Source organism: Aquarana catesbeiana, unplaced genomic scaffold (genome assembly GCF_042186555.1).
Source record: "Aquarana catesbeiana isolate 2022-GZ unplaced genomic scaffold, ASM4218655v1 unanchor233, whole genome shotgun sequence".
NCBI classification, from domain to species: Eukaryota; Metazoa; Chordata; class Amphibia; order Anura; family Ranidae; genus Aquarana; species Aquarana catesbeiana.
The window spans coordinates 3,827,958-3,854,915 of NW_027362661.1; the positions used below are offsets into that span (position 1 = coordinate 3,827,958).

Sequence of the window (26,958 nt, forward strand, 5' to 3'; positions counted from 1 at the left end):
AACATAGAAGATCAACTAATAGACCAAGAGGGGAGATTTATCTTCCTGAAGGGTACTTGGAACAATAGGCCGTTGACCCTGGCTAATATATATTGCCCTAACACTAAACAGGTCGCCTTTGTGTGGGAAATCACCGCAAAACTTACCCTGTTCCAATCGGGCCTTTTAATTTTAGGAGGTGATCTCAATGTCCCCCTAGACCCCTTGGTTGACAAAACAACAAACCTGGTAGACTTCTAGCTAGAGCCACCCAGCAGCGTAAGGTAGCTTCCACAGTCCATCACATTGTAGATGGGACAGGCGAGGTTCATTCCAGGAATGAAGACATAACTAGACAATTCCAACTTTTTTATAGTAAATTATACAACATCCAATCTGGAAACCTTGACAGTGTACCAACCACTACACGTGGCACACTGATTCGAGATTTCTTGCTTAAATTTGGCCCTACTACCCTTTCAGAGTCAGACTCCCAGGCGCTGGAGGCCCCTCTATCACATGATGAATTTGTAGAGGCATTAAAAGCCACTAAACCAGGCAAGAGCCCAGGCCCAGACGGCTTCACAACCTTATACTAAAATACTTTTTCAGACATTCTGTACCAAACTTCCTTAAAGCATTCAACTCACTTTCTACTGGTTTTTATAAGTCAGAGAGGTTGTTGGAAGCTTATGTTGCAGTGATTCCGAAGGAGGGAAAAGACCCTGCTGATGTAGCTAGCTATCATCCGATCTCCCTTTTGAACACAGACGCGAAACTATATGCTAAGATTCTGGCTTCCCATTTATCCTACCATATACCAGCCTGGGTTAGCCTGGACCAAGTGGGGTTTGTCCCTGGAAGGGAGGCCAGGGACAACATGATTAAAGCAATCAACCTACATCATTGGCTTATATACTCGCAACAGGAGGGCTTTTTTCTTGCATTGGATGCAGAGAAGGCATTCGACAGGGTGGCATGGGACTACATGGAGGCGGTCCTGGGCTCAATCGGGATTGGACCATGTATGCGGTCCCGCATCATGTCCCTGTATACTAACCCTAGAGCGAAAGTCAAAGTCAATGGCCACCTGTCGGACACCTTCTCCATCCACAACGGGACTAGGCAAGGTTGCCCCTTGTCCCCTCTCTTATATATCCTCTTACTTGAACCCCTCCTTTGCTGTTTCCGGGCCAACCCAGACATTAAGGGTATTCGAGTACAGGACCGGGAATTCAAAATTGCTGCTTTTGCAGACAATATGCTCTTCTTCCTTACTTCCCCCTTGACGTCTCTACCCAACCTGCTCCTAGTACTAAACCAATTTCAAAGTATTTCAAATTTAAAGATTAATTATAATAAATCATTTGCATTGAATATGGAAGTCGGATGCCATTCAATACCTAGGGACTCAATTACCGGCCGACCTATCGCAATTATACAACAGAAACTTCCTGACAAAACTACAAAAGATAAGACAGGACACTCAAAAATGGGACAAGTCAAATATCTCCTGGTTTGGGCGATCGTCTATTTTCAAAATGATAGTCCTCCCACGCCTTCTATACAAAATTCAAACCTTACCAATTCACCTACCCTCCTCCTTCTTTGGCACGTATAAATCCATCTGTCACGCCTTCATATGGCATAAGAAAACTGCGAGAATAAGTCGGGCCAAGTTGACACTCCCGAAAGGAGGTGGAGGCATTGGCCTTCCAGATATGCAGCGATACTATTGGGCATCCCATCTAGCGTGCATAGTCGATAAGAGGATACATGGCCACTGTAAAGACTGGGTGGGTCTGGAGAATTTGGTTTCAAATGCTGATTTACGATACCTACCATGGATAACCAAGGCACATATAGCTCCCCCGACCTTAGCGCACCCACTTATCGGCCCCACACTTAACACCTTTAGTAGGGCCTGTGCCAAATATGCGGTTTCTGCAAAAATATGCCCAATTACCCAAGTTCGTAACCGTGACAGACTCACCCGGGACAGAGGCTATTGGAGGGGACTGAACGCAAGCCTCTTGCCCACCGATTATGGGCCCTGGCATTTGGGGGAATGGTGCTCTCTGTGAGCTGTATGCCTGGGGACCCTGGGGTTGGTGTTACTTTGGATTCAGCTCCATGTCCCCCCAAAACACACAGACTCTGGGAACCCTTTATATGCCATATTAGAATGGTGACTGATTCATACCATTGGGACTCCTACTGTTAAATGCTAATGTCATCAATTCCAGCTACCTGTCTGTTGTCTGCTATAATGTGTTTATTGTAAATAAGGCTAGTGTGGCTCTAAGAGTATTTTCACCCATTGTTGTTTGTGTTAATTAACTCTGCTATTGTGATAATGTTGATTGGGTTTTCTGAGCTACAAGACGGCCAGTCTGGCCTGAAGGTCATGTCTGAGTCACCTAGGCTGTATAAAGGATTAGATAATTAGCTCATGTTAATTAGGTTGCAGTTGTAGAGGAGGTTCCAACGGCATATAAAGTCTTGTAATTTTGATTCTAAATAAAACAGTCCATGTTAGCATCTAAGCAAGTGTCGCATTGTTTTGTGCTCAGAGCGGTTGGAATATCTGATATCTGTATTCAGACTGGGAGGAAGTGGTATACTGACGGAAACACTCAAGCGGAGTGAGGGACGTTCCGTGACATTGGTGGCAAGCAGCGGGAAGCTTCCTGCAGTCTGGGAAATCTAAACCTCCACCTGGATCCAAGATCAGCATAGCAGACTTCAGTCACCCCAGCGGAGATATGGACCTGGCATCAGAGTTCCCAGGGCTGCTGCGGATCATCCTTTCAACATACACCAGGACTGTGTCTGAGGATGAATACCTGGAGCTCAGGCAGAAAATTCGGGTGGAGCTCTGGATTGGAGCCCTCCAGCTCGCTGGTATAAAACAGGGCAAGTGCTTTCCAACCCAAGAGCAACGGGCCAGTGACCAACGGGCATTGCGGATGGCATTCCTGGGAGAGCGGCCCCAGGAGCAATGGGCGACTGAGTTGGACAGGCTGGTCCAGCAGGAGATAGAGCTGGACAATCGTTATGGGGCTCTGCAATGGCACGCAGAGGAGGGATATTTAGGGGAGACAACAGAATACTCTCCGGAGGGATATGACTTTGGAGGCCCTGGATTGCTGTGGGAGAGCCTTACAGATCATTTTGTGTTTGGCGATGAAGGGGAACCTGCCTTTGAGGACCTGCGAGAATATAGAGAGGCTATGCTCGGTCTTGCAGGGGTCTCAGAGCTCAAACCTGATCTGGACCATTTGCTAAGGAAGGAACAGCATCTGGAAAGGGCATACAGGAAACTGCTAGAACACGTTCAGCAGCATGCCAGAGAATCAGCAGTGGAAAATCTGAAGATTGCTGTCCCCAAATCTGAAGTGCTGACCACAGGGCAGAGCTCTGCTAACCTCTGTCCAGCACTGATAACATCTTCTGGGTTCCATGGACAGGAGATGGTGAACCTCTATCCCCAGACACCAGTTATAGAGGTAGGGGATTTAATAGACTTTTCTGCTGAGGAAGAACAACCTGATGAGCCTCCAGCTGAAGATCTGGTAACTGAACAGAGGGTCCAAGACCTCTGCCCCACACTTTTAGCAATACCAGAGACTGGGGATTTAATAGACGTTTCTGTAGAGGAGGAGCCACCTAGCAAACCCCCAGCAGAAGTGCTGGCAACTGGACAGAGGGTCCAAGACCTCTGCCCCACACCTGTGGCAGTTTCGGAGGCTCAGGGTGAGAAGGTGGCAATCACTTCCCAGCAGCAGATACAGGGGGAGAAGAAAGAGGAGGTGTTTGTTGTCCCTCCGCAACAGTTGGCCAGGGTGGAGGAAGCGGCCTTTCCTCCCCAGCAAAGATCCATGCACCTGGGAGACAGTACCATAGACATGTTGTCCCAGCAGCCAGATGAGGGAATGGAAAAGGAAGCAGCCGGCTCCCCTTTCCAATGGCAGCTACACAGTTTGGGAGTGGAGGAAGCCAGCCTCCTGCCCCAAAGGTTAGCTGGAGCGGAGGATGCGGAGTCCCCAGCAGAAGTGCTGGCAACAGAGCAGAGTGCTACCAACCTCTGCCCAGCACCGGCAACAACTGTGGAGTTCCAGGGAGCCGGGGCAGTTGGCTCCTCTCTCCGACGACAAGCTGATGTAGATAGTAACAATCCAGACTTTCCTCTGGGCGTGGCAGGAGCCTTTGTGGAGACTGAATGGCCATACGCTGAAATGCTAGCTAAGCACTTCTTCAGTAGAGGCTGTTTCCTACTCCAAACTGAACTCGCAGAATGCTCCAAGACGGGTTTGTTTCCGTTTTGGCCCTATATCCAGCTCAAGCTTTTCCTAAATGACCTAGCACGTAGAGGAGGCTTCACCAGGAACCCCACAGTATTGGAGTCACTGTGTTCAAGCACACCCCCACAGAGGCAAGTTATATCAGCACTTTATGCTTCTCTTCACGAACAAGCACCAGAAAGCTGCGCTCAGAGCAGGCCTACTGGGAGTCAATGCTTGGCAGGGATATTGAGGAGGAAAGTTGGGACAAGATTAACTTATATCTCCACAAGGGTTCTTTAAACGTCTCAGTCCAAGAGAACGGCTATAAATTGAGAACACGCTGGTACAGAACACCAGACTTAATACACAAATTTTCACCCACTGTGCCGGAGCAATGCTGGAGATGTGGTAGGGAGACGGGTTCATTCATTCACATTTGGTGGAGTTGCCCATCGAATAATTCTGGTGAATCCTCCGTGCATGTTGGTGGGGCTACGGAAATAGTAACAGTGGACAAGGAGCCAGTGGATTAGTCCACTTTGGCAGTTGCATTGGAAGGCAAGCTAGTATAAGCCTGGGTGAGGATGAGGACGGCTTAGTTATCCACTCCACCAACTCTTCTGCATGTTGTGGCTCAATAACACAGCCAGCAGCAGAAAAAAAGGACAAACGTGCCCCACCTGCAGGGTATGAACCATTTTCGCTACCACCTTTTTTCACTGTAGACACAGAGGCTGCTTGCCCTCTTTTTGTGGCCTATGAGCGTCTGCCTCTCCTTGGTGGCCTTCCGGACATGATCGGGATTTTTTTTTCACACCGCACTACACTGTATTATATACTCTGCACTGCACTGTAGTGTATATACTCTGCACTATATACAGTACACTGAATGCAATGTATTTACTGTATACACTGTATTATATACTGTACACCGCCTGCACTGTATTATATACTGTACACTGCCTGCACTGTATTATATACTATACACTGACTGCAATGTATTATATTACTGTATTATATACTGTGTACACCACCTGCACTGTATTATATACTGTACACTGACTGCACTGTTTTATATACTGCACTATATTATATACTGTACACTGACTGCAATGTATTATATACTGTGTACACCGCCTACACAGTATTATGTACTGTACACTGACTTCAATGCATTATATACTGTATTATATACTGTGTACACCGCCTGCACTGTATTATATACTGTAATATATACTGTAAACCATCTGCACTGTATTATATACTGTACAATGACTGAAATGTATTATATACTGTAGACGCTGTATTATATACTGTGTACACCGCCTGCACGGTATTATATACTGTACACTGACTGCACTGAATTATATACTGTACACTGACTGCTCTGTATTATATACGGTGTACACCGCCTGCACTGTATTATATACTGTACTGTAATATATACTGTACACCGACTGCACTGTATTATATACTGTACACTGCAATGTATTATATACTGTGTACACCGACTGCACTGTATTATATACTGTACACTGACTGCACTGAATTATATACTGTACACGACTGCAAAGTATTATATACTGTACATCGCCTGCACTGTATTATATACTGTACACTGACTGCAATGTATCATATACTGTACACACTGCCTGCACTGTATTATATACTATACACCGTCTATACTGTATTATATACTGTACACTGTCTGTACTGTATATACTGTACACAGCCTGAACTGTATTATATACTGTACACCGTCTGCACTGTAATATAGACTGTACACTGCCTGCACTCTGTATGTATACTACACTGACTAAACGCTCTATCCACTAACTAACCTGCCTAATCTATCTCAAGTTCTCCACTCCAACACACTACATACAGCCGCCGTGTAAGCAGCCTTATATTGTGTGGGGCGTGGACTTAGCCCCTGAGCCATGATTGGCCAAAGGCACCCTTTCTTTGGCCAATCGTAGCTCTCACAGCACGTTGCACTGTGATTGGCCAAAGCATACCGGTCAGGTGCATGCTTTGGCCAATCAGCAGCCATCAATGCACTGCAATCTCGCAGTGCAATATGGGGCACTTGTAGGCGTGCGAATGTCCCGCGAGCACCCCATATTTTCGTTTGTTCTACGAACAAACTTAACACCCGATGTACTTGCATTCGACTCAAACATTGGAACCATCCTTACTGATCACATGGTAAAGCACCTACGTCATTGGCTCTTTACCGCTCTATCCCTTGGACACTGCACATCACTGATCGCTACGCTACTTGCCCTGTGTGCACGCATGCGTGGGAAGAATGGGAGGACGTCATATGATGTCTTCCCAGAACAATAACAGTCCCACTGTCATTGTACTTTAGGCTGGACGTGAATCAATTAATATTGTTGGTTTAAATAACTTACATCCTGCAATGTCTACTGTAATTATTAGTGTATGAGTATGATCTCAGTTATTAGTATGAAACCATTCCTGAAGGAAACTAAGGGGTCTATTTAAAGAAAATTTGTTGGACAAATGTGACAATCATTCATCCAGTCGTTACAAATTCTGGCCATAATTTAACTCAGTGATTTCCTACGATCATCAGCTCCATCTAGTGGCCATAATAAGATATTTTGCCTCAATCAGTAAAAAAAAAAAGCACAATTCCTCATTATGGCCACTAGATGGCGCCAATGATCATAATGCTGGTCACATTTGTTCAAATATTTTTTTTAAAAATAGACCTCATAACTGTTTGTGAAAGCTTACACACAAAATGTACATGCCAATGAAAGGTAATGACATTTTTATTTTTCTACTGCTATCAATGGCCAACACGGTACAACACTTCATCCATGTCTTTGGTGATCTCTAATCTTCTTATGAACTGTTTCTTACATGATGAAAATCAACCATGGAGTATATCTGAGGTGTATATCAGGGTGTGCTTCTTCCCCACATGAGAGCTGTGATGTCCAGCAACATTCACATAGAAGACATTTCCCACACTCAAGACACTAATACACCTTGAGACTTGTGTAGGATCCTTGATGTACAGGAAGACAGGACTTCAGTGAGGAACAATTCCCTCACTCAGGACAGGAATATGGCTTCTCCCCTGTGTGAGATCGCTGATGTCTGTAAAGATGGGACTTCTGTGAAAAACATTTCCTACACTCAGGACAGGAATGCACCTTTTCCCCCGTGTGAGATCTCTGATGTCTGTGAAGATCGGACTTCACTGAAAAACATTTCCTGCATTCGGGACAGGAATACGGCTTCTCCCCCGTGTGAGATTTCTGATGTCTGTAAAGATGGGATTTCACTGAAAAACATTTCCTGCATTCGGGACAGGAATACGGCTTCTCCCCTGTGTGAGATCTCTGATGTCTGTAAAGATTGGCCTTGTCTGAAAAACATTTCCCACAATCAGGACAGGAATACGGCTTCTCCCCTGTGTGACATCTCTGATGTATGTAAAGATTGGACTTCTGTGAAAAACATTTCCCGCACTCAGAACAGGAATACATCTTCTCTCCAGTGTGCAATCTCTGATGTGTGTGAAGACTGTACTTCTGTGAAAAACATTTCCCGCACTCGAGACAGGAATATCGCTTCTCTCCCGTATGAGACCTCTGATGTATTTGAAGACTGGACTTTTGTGAAAAACATTTTCCACACTCAGGACAGGAATGCACCTTTTCCCCTGTGTGAGATCTCTGATGTCTGTAAAGATCAGACTTCACTGAAAAACATTTCCTGCATTCAGGACAGGAATACGGCTTCTCCCCTGTGTGAGATCTCTGATGTCTGCAAAGATTAGACTTCCGCGAAAAACATTTCCCGCACACAGAACAGGAATACATCTTCTCTCCAGTGTGCAATCGCTGATGTGTGTGAAGACTGGACTTCTGTGAAAAACATTTCATGCACTCAGAACAGGAATATTGATTCTCTCCCGTATGAGACTTCTGATGTATTTGAAGACTGGACTTTTGTGAAAAACATTTCCCGCACTCAGGGCAGGAAAGTGACTTATCTCCTGCGTGATACCTTTTATGCACATTAAGACGACATTTAAAACTGAAACACTTCCCGCACTCAGTACAGGAAAACCTCTTATCTGTTGGAAAGACGGCACCATCCCTCACAGTCTGAGGTTCCTCAGGATAAGAGGAATACGATGGTCCATCTACACTGTGTGGTGCTGGATGGACATTTGAGGTAGTCGGGTTTTCTCCTGGACTATACTGTGTGATGTCCTCATCTTCTTCTTTACAGTCTGGAGACAAAGTGAGACAATCCTCTGAGGTTTTCCTCATCTCCCGTCCATCTACTAAAATGTAAATAAAAAGATTATTACTAGACATGAGCAGATTGGTTCCCCTAAATCAGGACTCCACCCACATCAGGCAGCTTTGTCTCTGAGGATCTTACAATTCCACCCTCAAGGTAACTAGTAAATGGGTCCTCTGAATCTCCTACCAGTTCATTTCTTTATTCATGGACCTTAGTCAGAGAGTGAGGAAACAACGAGAACTGTCTTTTAAAGGAGTGACAGTGATGAGGGCATTATAGGACGAGTGTCTCCACCCCCTCTGTCACTCATTGCCATCTTCTCAACACAAGAAGTCCTGCACTTCCTTGTTTAGTCCATGATTTAATCATGAATAACAGCGGGGCTGAGCCCCACCAGAGGTCAGAGAGTGAGGATAGGGCGAGAACAACCAAGAAGAAGACTGGACTGATCCTTAAGATCACCATCATTCGGTTATTGACTCCTCCCTCATTATCACTTTCTGTATAAGGTTCTAGAATGTTATATCATTATAAACATGTAAAAGTCTGTGCTCCAATCAAATCATTAGGATATAAAATGCCCAGCTGGAAGAAAATGGGTGCAAAAGAAGTAAGGTCTATGTAATATACAACTTATTATATGGGATCACAAAGGTAGGACTACACAGTATCAGAATGATGTAATGTACAACACAAAGTATATAGTGTAAGGGTATGCAGTAGTCAGTGGCAACAGGCTCATATCACCCAGTCCTTGTCCTACTCTGGACCAATCAGTGAGCAGTATGGGTGGAGGAATGTACTTAGTGTTAATGACCCACCTGTGCTGATCTCTGTAGGAGTTTCCGCCTCTATGAATGTCCCCGTTATTCCATCCTCCTCCATAGTTTTCTGATCATCCCTCACATACCTCTCTTCTTCTTCTACTTTAGCTTCAAATTTAGAATCTCTCAGGTTTCCACTCTGAATATATAATAAAAATTACATCAATTGTAACAATGCAGATAGTGTACAGGTCCTAATGATCCCATCAGTGATTTTTTTCTCATCTACCTCATGATGGTGAGGGATGGTGTGACCTTCCTGTGTGGAATCCCGGGAATACAGAGGACGGGGACATCTCTCTGGTGGGTTCCCATTACTGGCTCCATCTGTAGGAAACACACACTGACTGAATACATTGTTTATCAGATGATGGGGGATCTAGGTAGACCCTCTGTACTGCTCTCTCCTTTATAAATAAAGTCTCTTCTTACCCGGTGATGTGAGGGACGGCTGATTGTCCATCATGACGTCCTTGTAGAGATCCTTGTGTCCTTCTAAATACTCCCACTCCTCCGTGGAGAAATAGACAGTGACATCCTGACACCTTATAGGAACCTGACACACACAATGATACAGTCACCATCCAGACACATCCCTTGTCTGTTACTGGATAATGTCCCAGAATTCCCAGCACCGCTCACCTCTCCTGTCAGCAGCTCCATTATCTCCTTGGTGACTTCTAGAATCTTCTGCATGTTGTGTCTCTCATGTTTTAGGGGGTCACATGGAGGCACTGTGATGGTCATATGATCATCTGACTTCAGAAGAGGAATTCTCTGTATTGGGGAACCAATAGGAATATCATGTTAGACTCCCAGAATCATCATCACCTCTCCGGTCAGGTCTGTGTTTTATTAATAGAGATAAGAGTGATGTCATGTGACCTTCTAGAAACCCCCTCACCTCTCTGGTCAGGTCTGTTTTAATAATAGAGATAAGAGTGTTGTCATGTGACCTCCCAGAATCCTCCTCACCTCTCCGGTCAGGTCTGTGTTTTATTAATAGAGATTAGAGTGATGTCATGTGACTTCCCAGAATCCTACTCACCTTTCCGGTCAGGTCTGTGTTTTATTAATAGAGATAAGAGTGATGTAATGAGACATCCCAGAATCCTTCACACCTCTCTGGTCAGGTCTGTGTTTTATTAATAGAGTTTAGAGTGATGTCATGTGATCTCCCAGAATCCTCCTCACCTCTCCGGTCAGCAGATAGATGATCTCCAAGGTGAGGTTTAGTATCTTCTCAGTCCTGTGACTCTGATCCTCCTCCATCCTCAATGGTGCCGTCATTTAATCTATACAGGTCTCCTTGTAGATGGATAACTTTGGGAAATGAAATTAAGAATGATTTGGATGGTATTGGTCACACAATAAAGGGATGTGGATGTGAGGGGGTAATCGGAGGGTTGCTGCTGAGCTACTACCCTCATGGGAACAAATTTAGTCTAGACTGTTTAGTGTCTAATTTATTTTTTAGCTCCTGGGACCCTCTTGGCCTGCCGGTTCAGAAATTCCCTTTTCTCTGTTGGGTTTGTTTGGTTTCTGAACTGGATTTGATTAGTTTTAGATCTGCAGACAAGGAATGATGAACAGGATGTATTGCACATTCAGCTTTTGCAGCGCCCTCCATGCAGAGCCCACTTGCTGTCCCTGATCTGCCCCCAATGTGGGCACAGCGCCCTTCAACATCAGCCAAGTCTTCTCACTACCCCTCCTCCCCCAGACACAAGCTCAAAGTTCTTCATACCGAGCAGACCCTGCTTCGGCTCTGAGGGACCAGTCACTGATGCCAGCTGCAATGCCTGGAGCCTGATGAGTGCCTGTATGTGGTGTGGGGGTCCTTGGTGTGTGTGGGGCTCTTGAGATGTGTGGGGGGGCAGGATCAGCTCTGTGCACATCTCAAGCTCTTCTACTACCTCTGTCAGCTGCTCTCTGGAGTTTCTGCCCAGCCTTCTTCCCCCCCATATCCCCTCCTGTCCACCCCAACACCTGGGTGCCCCTTATAGGGCTGCCCATATTATTGCCCCTTCATCTGCCCCATCTATAACTATCCATCCTCCAAATCACATCCCTCTGCCACCCCTGCCCATACCCCCCTCTGACTGCCACCCCAGTTCAGATTACGTGCCCCTGTTAAACAGGGGCAGAAAAATTGGGCCTTGGGCGGTGGTGGCACAACACTGTAAAGCCTCACAGATATTTTTGTTGAGCGCAGGAACAGGCCCTGCTGTGAAATATTAGATCAAAAATTGTAATTACGCGCCCCTGTTAAACAGGGCAGAAAAATTGGGCCTTATGCGGTGGTGGTGGTGGCACAACACTATAAAGCCTCACAGATACTTTTGTTGAGCGCAGGAACAGGCCCTGCTGTGAAATATTAGATCAAAAATTGTAATTACACGCCCCTGTTAAACAGGGGCAGAAAAATGGGGCCTTAGGCAGTGGTGGTGGTGCCACAATACTGCAACCCCTCACAGATACTCTGGTTGAGCACAGGAATGAGCCCTGCTGTTAAATATTTGATCAAAAATTGTAATTACGTGCTGTTAAACAGGGGAAGAAAAATTGGGCCTTAGGTAGTGGTGGTGGTGCCCCGAACCAAAAATATTCTTAGAAGCCATCATCACGAGAATTGAGGAGGAATAGGATAGTCACTCAGCATAATAGGATAGTTACTCAGCATATGCAGTCTTCAAAGGATCCCACATCCATAGAAAAATCAATAGGTCACATCAGCATCAGGTGCTTGGTAGCTGGTGATCCAAGATTGATTCATTTTTATGAATGTGAGCCGATCAACAGAGTCTGTGGACAGGCGCACTCTGTGATCGGTTACAAAGCCTTCAGCAGCACTGAATGTGCGTTCAGAAAGAACGCTGGATGCAGGACAGGCCAGTAGCTCAATTGCATATTGAGCAAGCTCTGGCCAGTGGTCCATCCTCAAGACCCAGTAACCCAGTGGACGTTCTGGTGGAAAGGTCTCCAAGTCTGATCTTGCCCCTAGATATTCCTGCACCATGGAATTCAGATGCTGGCAATGGTTGCTGGAACCGATCAGACCTGAGGACTGAAGAATTGCCTGAAGGCATCGGTCAGCCGGCCACCTTCTCCACCGCTCTTTCTGTGACTGAACGAAGCCTTAGCAACATGTTGTCCAGCACCAGGAAATTGTAACCTCCCAGGCTCTGGAAATGCATTGCACAAACCTTTCTGCAAGGCCTCCTGAACATATTTCATCCTCTGCTCCCTCTGCTCAGGCTGGATAAGTTTTGCAACCTTACCCTTGTAACGTGGATGAAGAAGGGTTGCCAGCCAGTAATGATCCCTCTCCTTGATACCACAAATCCTAGGGTCTTTTTGCAGGCTTTGCAGGATCAGAGAGGCCATGCAGCGTAGGTTTGCAGAGGCATTCAATCCTGAGTCCTCTGGTAACTAAGGATCACATGATTCTCAACCACCTCCTCCCAGCCATGTACAACTCCATGGGTTTCTGGGACTGAAAATGATCCCTTGAATAGTGCTGCTGATGCTTAGTGTTATCCTCCACCTCCATGCTGACACAATCCTCCCCCTCTTCTTCTTCCTGTGTGATCGGCGGGCCTGCAGGAATACTAGTATCTGGATAAAGGGGGCCTTGAGAGGTAAGGAAGTCCTCCTCTTCCTCCCGCTGTTCTGCCTCAAGTGCCCTGTCCATTATTCTACAAAGCGTGTGCTCCAACAGGAAGACAAGAGGGACAGTTTTACTGATGCATGCACTGTCACTGCTCACCATCCTCGTGGCCTTCTTAAATGGTGACAGGACAGTGCATGCATCCCTGAATCCCTGATCAGTAGCCACTGGCGTGGCAAAAAAAAGCCAAGCTCCCCTGATCCTGTCCTGGTGCCATACTCACACAGGTACTCATTGATGGCCCTCTGTTGCATGTGCAGCTGCTGCAGCATTGCCAACGTTGAGTTCCACCTGGTGGGCATGTCACAAATGAGGTGGTTCTTAGGCAGGTAGCATTCTCTTTGAATGTCAGCCAGCCGAGCACTGGTATTATATGACCGGCGGAAATGACCACAGACTTTCCTGGCCTGCTTCAGGAGATCCTGTAAGCCCAGGTACCTGCACAAGAACCGCTCCACCCCCAAATTAAGGACATGAGCCAAACAGGGAACATGGGTGAAGTGTCCCTGTCGGAGGGCGGAGAGGAGGTTGGTGCCATTGTCGCAAACCACCATTCCTGCCTGAAGCTGGTGTGGCATCAACCACCTCTGAGCCTGCTCCTGCAGAGCTGACAGAATCTCTGCCCCAGTGTGGCTCCTGTCCCCTAAGCACACCAGCTCAAGCACCGCATGGCATCTTTTTGCCTGAGTGCTTGCGTAGCCCCTTGAACACCTACAGAGCACCGCTGGTTCTGAGGACAAATCTATAGAGGAAGAGGCCATGGAGGAAGAAGAGGAGGGGGTGGATGAGAGAGGTGTGTCAGAATCACCACTAGTAGTATTTTGGAGGCGTGGTGGCGGAACAAGCTCCAACCTGTCCTGCATCCGTCACAGCTGCCAGCAGGGTCACCCAGTGCACCGTGAAAGATAGGTAACGTCCCTGTCCATGCCTGCTGGACCATGAGTCAGCGGTAATATGCACCTGACCGCCCTGTACAGCGAGGCCAAGACATTGCCTTCCACATGCCAGTAGATAGCCGGAATCGCCTTCCATGAAAAAAGTGGCATTTGGGAACCTGCCACTGAGGTACCGCACATTCCACAAATTCACAAAAGGGGGCAGAGTCTACTAGCTGAAAAGGCAGCAGTTGGAGTGCTAGCAATTTAGCCAAGCTAGCATTCAGCTGCTGAGCATGTGGATGGCTGGGACCAAATTTCTTTCGCAGGTTTAGCAACCTGGGTAGGGAAATTTGCCTGCTACATTCGGACGTTGGTGTAGCGATAGTAGATTGCCCCCAAGTACTTGGCACACCTAATTCTACACCTTAATTCTACACCTTCTCAGTGCAGGTTTCTGAGAGAAGTGAAGGTATAGTGGGGTTGGAGATCCTAGCTGATGAGGAGTAAGGAGAGGTCCGCCTTGTTCTTTGGTGTGGGTCTTTTAAGTACGCTTGCTAACGGACTACATGAGAGTTCGACATATGTCTGGTCAAGCATGTGGTGCTCAAGCGGCTGCTGTTTTGGCCACGCTTGATAAGCTTCAGAAATATGTTGCAAACAGCAACGGTGTGATCTGCTGCACACGTTTAAAAAGAGGCCCACACCAAAGAACTTTTGGAAAAAGCACGGAGTCAGCAGTGCCCTGCACATGCGGGGCTCTGTGGTGTGATACAATCGGTTGGCTGCCCTTAAGCTGGCCCCTGGAGGGCATCCTGCCTCATTGGAGATGTGCCTCCTCCTCTCTCAGGCACCCACGTAGAGTCGGTGACCTCATCATCCCCTCCCTCCTCGTCACTGGAGCAAACCTGGCAGTATGCTGCAGCTGGGGGAACACGACTGCCAGTTTGTTGTCCTTCTTGGGCACCCCCTCTCTCTGGGCTCACGTTACTGCCTTCCTCAATCTGGGTACCATCATCGGAGCCTTCAAAACGCTGTGCATCCTCCTGCAGCATGTAACCAACACTGTGGTAGAACAGTTCGGAGGACTCCTCAGGGCATGATGGTGGGGCTAGGGAAGGAGTGACTGATGACATTGAGCCGATGGAAGAGGCCGCTTTGGCAGCTGCATTGGCAGCCAAAGTACTCTGAGCCTGGGTGATAGAGGATGAGGACGGCTTGGTCATCCACTCTACCAACTCTTCTGCATGTTGTGGCTCAACATGGCTAGCTGCCAAAAAAAGAGACAAGCGTGCCCCACGGCCACGTGCTAAGGATGCACCATGTCCATGACCAGCAATGTTGGCTGTAGACACAGAGCCTGCTTGCCCTCTTTTATTGGCCTGTGAGCATCTGCCTCTCCTTGTTGGCCTTCCAGACATACTGTATTTAATGTATTTGAATAGGTACTCCAGGAATGGCCTGCTGTGAGATGTAGCTGCACAAAGCTGGGATGTATATATATATATATACTGAGTATACTGCAGCTAACTGAATCAACTGCCTGCCTGTAGTATATTAGGAAGAGAACAATAGGAACGGTCTGCAGCGAGATCTAGCGGCACAAGATACAGTACTGAATATACTGTAGCTAACTGAATGAACTGCCTGCCTGTAGTATATTGGGAACAGAACAGGAACAGTCTGCAGTGAGATCTAGCTAAACTGGATACAGTACTGAATATACTGCAGCTAACTGAATGAACTGCCTGCCTGTAGTATATTAGGAAGAGAACAGGAATGGTCTGCAGCGAGATCTAGCTGCACAGGATACAGTACTGAATATACTGCAGCTAACTGAATGAACTGCCTGTGTCAGGAAAGGCATGGCCGTGCAGCTGGAATAGCTCAGCAGATGCGCACATTAACGGTGCGTCGGCGCGCACATGTGCGCCTGTCACCAACGTTGGCACCAAAGGAGCTATTTAAAGTGAGTGCACCAGAGACTCCTTGCTGTTTGGTCTGCAGCTCCTGTGTGTCATGGAACCTGTTATCTGTGCTGACCTCTGATCCTTGACCCGGCTTGCTCTTACTAACCCTGTCTGCTTGATAACCCGACTCCGGCTTGTTCTTTGGACTTCTCTTCTGCCTGCTGCTCTGGCTGATCCGCCTGAACGTTACCGACCCGGCCTGCCTGACTCTGCATCCACTCCTCCAGCCTGCTGCAGTTCTGCTCTGGGAATCACATCAGTTCTTGTGACCTCTGTGATCCAGCCTACCACAGTCCTGGTCTACTCAGCTCTACCGGCCTGCCTGCTGCATCTCCAGCCACCAGCATCCAGCCATACCAATACTGGACTGACCCCTAGGCACTCCTGCATCACCGTGCTTCTGTGGCTGCTGTCTCAACCTCAGGGGCCCACAAGCTGGTGCGGCAAGAGAGGCTCTTCTCTACACGTCAGGCTCACGATCCAGGTACGTGACAGCCTGCCTGTAGTATATTAGGAAGAGAAGAGCAGGAACGGTCTGCAGCGAGATCTAGCTGCACAGGATACAGTACTGAATATACTGCAGCTAACTGAATGAACTGCCTGCCTGTAGTATATTAGGAACAGAACAACAGGAACGGTCTGCCGTGAGATCTAGCTGCACACGATACAGTACTGAATATATTGCAGCTAACTGAATGAACTGCCTGCCTGTAGTAGATTAGGAAGAGAACTACATGAACAGTCTGCAGCAAGATCTAGCTGCGTAGGATACAGTACTGAATATACTGCAGCTAACTGAATGAACTGCCTGCCTGTAGTATATTTGGAAGAAAACAACAGGAACGGTCTTCAGGGAGATCTAGCTGCACAGGATACAGTACTTAATATACTGCAGCTAACTGAATGAACTGCCTGCCTGTAGTATATTAGGAAGAGAACAACAGGAACAGTCTGCAGTGAGATCTAGCTAAACTGGATACAGTACTGAATATACTGCAGCTAACTGAATGAACTGCCTGCCTGTAGTACATTAGGAAGAAAACAATAGGAACGGTCTGCAGTGGGATCTACCTAAACTGGATACAGTACTGAATATACTGCAGCTAACTGAATGAACTGCCTGTAGTATATTAGGAAGAGAACAACAGGAACGGTCTGCAGCGAGATCTAGCTGCACAGGATACAGTGCTGAATATACTGCAGCTAACTAAATGAACTGCCTGCCTGTAGTATATTAGGAAGAGAACAACAGGAACAGTCTTCAGGGAGATCTAGCTGCACAGGATACAGTACTTAATATACTGCAGCTAACTAAATGAACTGCCTGCCTGTAGTATATTAGGAAGAGAACAACAGGAACGGTCTGCAGTGAGATCTAGCTAAACTGGATACAGTACTGAATATACTGCAGCTAACTGAATGAACTGCCTGCCTGTAGTATATTAGGAACAGAACAACAGGAATGGTCTGCAGTGAGATCTAGCTAAACTGGATACAGTATATATATATATATATATATATATATATATATATACACACTAAATATACTGGAGCTAACTGAATCAACTGTCTGCTCAATCTATCTAAATTAAATTAAATGACACTCTCTCTCTCTTTGAACGCCGGAACACACTCCACACGGCCGACGTGCAGGTGGCCTTATATAGTGTGGGGCGTGTACTTAATCCCCTAAGCCTAATTGGCCAAAGCATGTGGGTCATAATGCATGCTTGGCCAATCATCAGCCAGCAAACCACTGTGATAATGCAGGACATACCAGCAAGTTGATGAGCAGGTTTAGATCCAGGACCAAGGGAGGGGTGAGATTCAACCTTATGCAGGCATGTACTGGCCATCGGGACTACCGGGAGATTCCCGGTGGGCCGATGGCTCAGTGGACCAGTCAGGTGTGGTCCTGGAGCCACTCCTCTCTGACAGTGAGTGATCGCAATTTCACTCCTGTCAGGAGAGACAGGAGAGAGCATTAGGCATTATGCTTCCTCCAGGCTGCAGGGGGAGATGGACAGCCGACAGACTTTCCTTCCTCTCTCCCCTATCACTTGTTATCACATGACTGGAGAGAGGAACGAGAAGCTGCCTTCAAAACTGTGAGTACATGTGGGAGGGGGAAGAGAGGGAGGACACACTGATGTGAAGGGGGCTGCTGATGGGGGCTCTCTGATGGGGACTCTGATGTGAAGTGTGCTGCTGATTGGGACAAGGGGGATGCTGTTGGGGACACTATGATGTAAGGGGGACGCTGTTGGGGACACTATGATGTAAGGGGGACGCTGTAGGGGACACTCTGATGTAAGGGGGACGCTGTCGGGGACACTCTGATGTAAGGGGGACGCTGTCGGGGACACTCTGATGTAAGGGGGACGCTGTCGGGGACACTCTGATGTAAGGGGGACGCTGTCGGGGACACTCTGATGTAAGGGGGACGCTGTCGGGGACACTCTGATGTAAGGGGGACGCTGTCGGGGACACTCTGATGTAAGGGGGACGCTGTCGGGGACACTCTGATGTAAGGGGGACGCTGTCGGGGACACTCTGATGTAAGGGGGACGCTGTCGGGGACACTCTAATGTAAGGGGGACGCTGTCGGGGACACTCTGATGTAAGGGGGACGCTGTCGGGGACACTCTGATGTAAGGGGGATGCTGTCGGGGACACTCTGATGTAAGGGGGACGCTGTTGGGGGCACTCTGATGTAAGGGGGACGCTGTTGGGGACAATCTGATGTAAGGGGGACGCTGTTGGGGACACTCTGATGTAAGGGGGACGCTGTTGGGAACACTCTGATGTAAGGGGGATGCTGTTGGGGACAATCTGATGTAAGGGGGACGCTGTTGGGGACACTCTGATGTAAGGGGGACGCTGTTGGGGACAATCTGATGTAAGGGGGACGCTGTTGGGGACACTCTGATGTAAGGGGGACGCTGTTGGGGACACGCTGATGTAAGGGGGATGCTGTTAGAGACACTCTGATGTAAGGGGGACGCTGTTGGGGACACTCAAAATTAAAGTGGGCCGGTCATGAGGAAGTTCAGGGCCAAATTTTTGTCCCAGTCCAGCCCTGACCTTATGCCTGCACACCTTGGGTCCGCCGTGGCCATTTTATCCATTTTATCCGCTGCTCTGGAGGCTTTGAAAGGCTTACCTTAGTCACTTTTGCTGTCTTTTAACTTGTACCATGTGAGTTTAAATCTTGAAGGCTGTTTAATGTTTTCATTAAAGCTTTGTTTACGGTATTACACTATTGGTACACTTTTTTATTCACATGTGGAGATTATATGAGACGCACGGCTGGAGTTCGGATGCTTGCTCTAAAACCCTATCCATGTGGTTTAAATGCGCTTTAGCCTAACATGAGAATGTAGGCATTGGAATTCGGTGAGTACGTTTTTTTAGGGGAGTGGAATCACAGACACATTGGTGTGGTGAATGGATTAAGAGATCTTCACATCGACTATAGATCCTCTTCAATATTTCATGGACTTTATTTTTTATATTTTAAATTTTTTTTTTTTTTTTTTTTTGTAGCTTCACTAGCTACATCATATCACTTCACTTGTCACAGGGTGTTTAGTGCTATTTGTCAATGTAGTGCTTTAGCACTTATTATATTTTAGCACGTCAGTTATATTCTCATTTGTAAATTGTTAGTCACATGTCACTTTAGGGGATTTAATACTCCTTGTGCACAAACATTTAGCGCCGCTATTTTGACTTTGTGTCATTATCCCAGATTGACCAGTAGTTAAAATTAAGCTTTTATATTTTATCCTTTTAAGTCGCAGCTTCCACATACTCTGTATCTATCCAGAGGCGCAGTGGCGGTATTTTGAGTAGTGGCGCCTTTTTCTCAATTATACCCACAGGATAACAACTGAATGAACTGCCTGCCTGTAGTATATTAGGAACAGAACAACAGGAACGGTCTGCAGTGGGATCTAGCTAAACTGGATACAGTATACAAAGCCTGAAATGTATATATATTAAATATACTGGAGCTAACTGAATCAACTGTCTGCTCAATTTATCTAAATGAAATTAAATGACACTCTCTCTCTCTTTGAATGCCGGAACACACTCCACACGGCCGACGTGCAGGCGGCCTTATATAGTGTGGGGTGTGTACTTAATCCCCTGAGCCTTTGGTCAATCATGGCTCTGTTTGCTTACAGCGCTGTGATTGGCCAAAGCATGCGGGTCATAATGCATGCTTGGCCAATCATCAGCCAGCAAATCACTGCGATAATGCAGCGCATTATGGGCCGTGATGCGCCGCTTGAATTTGGCGCAAGCGGCCCATAATGTTTGATCTTCATCGAAAGATCGAACAGCCGAAGCTCATCCCTACTTCAAATATATGTTGCAACGGTGCGATCTGCTGAACATGTGTCAAAAAAGGCCCACACCAAAGAACATTTCAAAATATGTGGGGAGTCAGCAGCGCCCTGCACTAGCAGCTTAGCTCTGTGGTGTGATGCAATAGGGTGACTGCCCTTAAGTTGCCCCCTGGAGGGCATCCTACCTCATTGGAGATGTGCCTCCTCCGCCTCTCAGGCACCCAAGTAGAGTCAGTGACATTATCATCCCCTCCCTCCTCATCACTGGAGCAAATTTGGCAGTATGCTGCAGCTGGGGGAACATGACTGCCAGTTTCTTGACCTTCTTGGGCACCCCCTCTCTCTAGGCTGAAGTTACTCCCTTCCTCAACCTGGGAACCATCATCGGAGCCTTCAAATTGCTGCGCATCCTCCTGCAGCATGTACCCGACACTGTGGTCAAATAGTTCGGGGGACTCCTCCGTGCATGATGGTGGGGCTAGGGAAGGAATGACTGTTGACATAAAGCCAATAGAATAGGCCGCTTTGACATCTGCATTGGCAGGCAAACTACTCTGAGCCTGGGTGACAGAGGATGAGGAGGGCTTTGTTATCCATTCCACCAACTCTTCTGCATGTTCTGGCTCAATAACACGGCCAGCAGCAGCAAAAAAGGACAAGCGTGCCCCACAGGCCACGTGCTGAGGATGTACGTTGTCCACGACCAGCACTGTCGACTGTAGACACAGAGCCTGCTTGCCCTCTTTTAGTGGCCTGTGAGCGTCTTCCTCTCCTTGGTGGCCTTCCGGACATGATGTATATTTTGTTTAGCAAAAAAAAACCACCCTGTATTGTGTACTGTGTACACCACCAGGAAAGTAGTAGCAACTGCACTAGGGGTGCACGGTACTGTGTACACCAACAGAAGTGTAATAACAACTATGGGTGCACTGTATGTATTGTGTACACCACCAGGAAAGTAGTAGCAACAATTGTATTCAGCCGGAAAATCCATTTTGATTCGGATGGACGTCTTTTTTGATAAAATTGCACCCTCCCCTACTCCGGGTTCACCATCTCATCCCCCCAATATCCAGTCCCTTTCAGACTCCTATTGTGAGACTCATCATAGTGTCTCTGGAGGGGCGCTGATCATTCCTGTGTAAAATCTTACAGAAATCTTCCCTAATCCCAACCTTTAATTATCATTTCATTCCCCCCACATACAATGTCTGGAACCGACATTTACTGACATCAATAACTCCCCTTGTGGTACAGACCATAAATTCCCTCATTGTAATATACGGGGTTATTCTACATTTCCACACTATATATGTGTGTATCATCATCTGCTGGAGATAAAAGACGTCACAGTGACTATGGAGGAAGAGGACGGACATGACGGGGGTTAGTGGGTGTAAATAGAACATAAGATCTTATTACCTCCTCTGCTGCCACTTCCAACAACGTCTCCTCTCTACTTCCTCCCGACTCACCTTTCACCCAGAACTTCCTGTCTGTACCTGACATCACTTCCTGTCTATAATCCATAGAGACTTCCAGTGTAGCTAGAACTGAGATCACCGCCTTGTGGAACTCAGAGGAACCGCAGCCCTAAGTAACATCTCGTAGTGTGAACACGGCCGTGTGCTGTGTGTACAGTATGTACTGTATATCCTTATAGATGGGGTAATATTAGGGTTGCCACCTCATCCCTTTAAACCCGAACACATATGAATTACACGGGTTCTGAGGCTAATTTAATGCAGATAAGGCACCAAGTAAGTTTAATTACCACCTTAATCAGCCACAGAACCTGTGTAATTCATATGTGTTTGGATTTAAAGGGATGAGGTGGCAACCATAGGTCATCTTCACTCCCACCAAGGAGGGTAAAATAATTTTACTGACTAGTAGACATGTGCAAAGATCCAAATTCCATTACAACGGAAATGAGAATGTTCGTTAATTACGATTATTCATTATGATGAAGTCAAAAAACCCAGGAAGTCAGCACAGCACAGGGATGGTGGGATCCCCTCATAATAAATTCATCATAACGGATATTCATAATTGTTACGAAAAATGAACAGACCTAAAAGTTAAAAACCCTGGAATTCATCACAGCACAGGGATGGTGGGAACCCCTCATAATGATAAATTCATCATAACGAACATTCGTAATTGTTAAAGAAAGTTAACAAACCTAACGAAAATTCGTATTTCGTACAAATTCAAATTGAATTTCAAATTACGAATTAATTCTAATACGAAACGGAATGGAACGAAACAAATTTATTGACGGCGCACATGTCCAGCCTTTCTCAGCCAGGGTTCCTCCAAAGGTTTCTAGGGGTTCCTTGAGAAATTATTAATTTCTTCCTCTCAGTAACAACTGCCATCAATGATCTGTAAGGGGGCAGTCTTCCACTAATGACAATGTAAGAATGTCCTTCTCCCGCTGACATAAGGGAGTCCTTCTCTTATTAGTCACCAATATAAGGGACCACTGCACTGACCACTGATATAAGGTGGTCCTCCCATTGGTCGCCAATGTAGCAAAGAACAAAGAGAAGCACATCGCTCCAGGCAAAATCAGGTGCAGGATGGATCACAGGTGCAGACCTCGGCTCACCACCGTAGAAGACAAACAAAACAAGGAATTGGTCGCCCACTGGAACTCCAAATTATCTTGATGTCATCTTTATTGTCAAAAGGGTCAGACAGATACAGGCAATGGTAGACGTTTCACAAGCGATAGCTTGCTTGTTCACAACCAATATAACACTAAACAGGCAGGCCTTTTAAGGGAGTCCACCCAAATTGGGATACACCCAAAAACACACCTGGCTCTAATAGTGCCAATACAAACAACATTTCAACCAACATTTTAAAAACATTGCAACGTTTAAAACGCATACATATGTCTAAACGAATGCACACAAAAACAGTAATGCCGTGTACACACGGGCGGACTTTTCAACTGGACTGGTCTGACGGGATGAATCCATCGGACAATCTGACCGTGTGTGGGCTTCATCGGGCCTGCAGCGGACTTTTTCTGTCCAAAATCAGACGGACTTTAGATTTGGAACATGTTTCAAATCTTTCCGACGGACTCGAGTCCGGTCGAAAAATCTGCTCATCTGTATGCTAGTCCGACAGACGAAAACCGGCGCTAGGGCAGCTATTGGCTACTGGCTATCAACTTCCTTATTTTAGTCCGGTCGTACGTCATCTTGTACGAATCCGTCGGACTTTGGTGTGATCGTGTGTAGGCAAGTCTGTTGATTCGAAAGTCCGTCGGAAGTCTGTCGGAAGTCTGTCGAAAGTCCGTTGAAAGTCCATCGAAAGTCCATCGGAAAGACCGTCGGACCTTTGATGTCGAAAAGTCCGTCCGTGTGTACACGGCATAACAGTCATGATAAAAATATATATGTAAGCTTGCGGTCATTTATCCAAAATTAAATTACAAGCAAATCATGAAAAAGGAAAAAATTGGGGGGCAGGAGGCGGAGCCTAGCGGAGCAGACATGCATTGTTAGAGCTCCACACCGCTGAGAAGAGAAGAGAAGGACAAAGCGGAGCCTGCAGGCTCAAAAGGTATCCATTTGAACCTTTTTGCCCCAGGGAACAAACTGTGAAAGTTTGGGCAGGAAATATGGTACTGGGAGGAAACCGTGGCAGAAATAAAAATCACCTCACAAAGAGCTCACAGGCACTCACTGCAGCTGAAGCAGCTCCAGTCACCTCACAATATACAGCATCAGGGCGCTCTCACAGACAGAAAATGTCACAGCAAGACTGTCCATTTGAGTCAGATACAGAAGAAATCCTCTCACAAACTTCTCCACAAGCCTCCTCAGTATCCCCAGTAATATTATTACAATTTGAAAAGATGCTTCATAAGGCTTTAAAACAAACCTCAGACCAAATAACAAAAAGCCTAACCAAAGAAATAAGAGAGCTGGGAAACCGCACCGCAGCCTTAGAAATAAAAATGGATGAAATTGAAATTACAACCCAAGAAAATATAACAGAATTGGAACAATTAAAAAAAGAGAATTTAATACTTCAAACTAAGCTCGAAGATTACGAAAATAGAGCCAGACGTTCAAACTTGCGCATAAGGGGAATACCTGAAACTGTGACAGACCTGCAATCTACTATTACTGCTCTATTACAAGAACTAAAGCCAGATATCCCTATTGAACGTTTAGAACTGGACAGAGTACACAGAGCCCTCACAGCCAAAAAGAAAGATGGACCCCCACGTGATATAATCACAAAATTTCATTATTACAGAACGAAAGAACAAATACTAATTGCTGCAAGAGAAAAAAAGGAACTTAATTTTCAAGGACACAATTATCAAATTTTTGCTGACCTATCCCAACTTACTATTACTAAAAGACGATCCATGAAACCCCAACTAATGGAACTGCAACGCCACAACATTATGTATCAATGGGGCTTCCCCTTTTCAGTCAGATTTAACTACCAAGGTACAATTTACAGAAGCAGATCAGCAGATGAACTACAACAAACCCTTTTAAAATTAAATCTGACAGAACCCACAAGCAGCAACACTCCCACACGCAGAAGAATGGCGTCATCTTCACCTTCAGGCAGCACCCAGAAAATTTCAGAACAAAATGGGAATCATCATTCTCACAAAAGAGGCCGTTATGCCACATCATCCATGGACCAAGAAGATTCAATGGACTGACATCCTAATTCCTGATATCTCTTCATTTATTATACTAAGAGATGGTTCTCTATAAAAAACCTATATTTATAACTGAATGTAACTGCATTCACTGTGTGGGATCATGTTACATTCCAGTTATATTTCTTATTACTTCTGATTCATATAGCCTTAGAATATATAAGTGAAATAAGGAAATTCTTGTTCAGTTATATATTATCAGGTAATAACAATAGATTTATTACTTTTTAGGACAAATATGTTCAATAATCCAGAAGTAATGAAGCTTTTTCTTTCTTTTCTTAAAACAAATATATTATTACCTAACTAGTTCCTAGAATTATGTTTTTGTTTATTCTAATCTGAAGCAACACAACCTCAATTTTATGAGTTAACATATCTAAACAGTTGCATATGAATAAAATATGTAATTGTTTACTCTAAAAGGGTTAAAATCCCAAAATAATTCAAACTATCTTCATCAATACCAAAGTTATTAACAGTACCTTTCTAACTGAATTATTTAGCCTAGGGCAAGACTAACCATATACAACCACCCTGGAATAAATAATTTCAACAAAAACTATATTCTGCACTCCAATTAATGAAACATCATTTTGATGTCTTTTGACATAGCACTTCTCTCCTGTAAGCGGAAGATCCGTGTACCCCCATTAGCCCTCCTCATTCTCCCAACCATATTATGTGGGAGTGTGACGAAGGCACTTATTCCCCTGAGAGAGATATTTATTCTCTTTCACGGTAAATTGTGATTACTTGCAAAAAATAATTTATACAATGTATCATCTAATCTCATATGTTTTTTGTTTACTCTTTAGTCCAGAATTCACTGGTTTCTTTTCTATCTATTCATCTCTTCAGTCCACACAGGTTGATCTGCGCAGTCAGCTCTGCATAACAAAAAGTAAGTCAAAACTATTTGATCTATTGCCATGGCACCACTGAATATACTTTCCCTGAATGTTCAGGGAATAAATGTCCCTCAAAAAAGGACCAAAGCCTTCCGTACTTTCCATAACAAGAAGGCTCACATAGTATGCCTCCAAGAAACACACTTCACCAAAGATTCTACTCCAAAATATATTTCTCCTTTTTATCAACAAATTTACACGGCTTCTGCCTGTACCAAGCAAAGAGGAACTCTAATTGCATTTCACCGATCCACACCATTCACCTTATCATCAGAAATTAAAGACCCAGAAGGTAGATACCTGATACTCATGGGTTATATAATGGATACAGCAATCACGGTGATTTCCTACTACGCTCCTAACAAACAACCTACACCATTCCTCTCACATATATTACAAGTGATTAATACACACAAAATAGGAACAGTGATAATGTGTGGGGATTCGAACCAGGTCCTCCTCCCATTTCTAGATAAATCACCTTTTACACCATCCAAAATAACCTCTAGATTACCTTTTTCTCAACTTCTTTCCAAATACAATCTGGTAGATTCATGGAGAGAAAGTAACCCAATGAAAAAGAAATTCACTTATTTCTCGCACCCTCATCAAACCTTCACCAGAATAGATCATATTTTTCTAACAATAGGAATGATACCAGAAATTATTGCATCAGATATAATTCCGATTCCGTGGTCTGACCATAATGCAGTATACACTACTATAGCCTCAGCCATACCAAAAGCGCATGACCCAACGTGGTACTTACCGGACATAATGCTCAAACACCCACTACATCAGATGGCCATTGAACAAGCTTTAAAGGAATACATATCAATTAATAATACAACAGACATCTCCCCAATAACACTGTGGGAAGCTCATAAGCCTGTCTTGCGTGGTACAATACAAAGACAAATGGCACTATTTAAACGGGAACGCAAAAATCTAGCAAAAAAACTAGAACTCAATTTTAATGCAGCCTACATATCATTTCAAGATAATCCATCTCAGAGTACAAAATCTCATCTGGAAAAATCTAGATTGGAATACGATCTATTTCTCACTGAGTCAGTTGATAAAT

The 26,958-nt window shown here is 45.5% G+C and overlaps 1 protein-coding gene and 1 pseudogene across 1 annotated transcript in view; one reads left to right on the top strand and one right to left on the bottom strand.

Annotated features, from left to right (window-relative positions):
- LOC141121831 (uncharacterized) overlaps positions 1-26,958 on the top strand; it is a 163,941-nt gene that overhangs the window by 21,152 nt on the left and 115,831 nt on the right. The window lies entirely within an intron of this gene.
- Positions 7,052-21,759, bottom strand: LOC141121861 (uncharacterized; annotated as a pseudogene).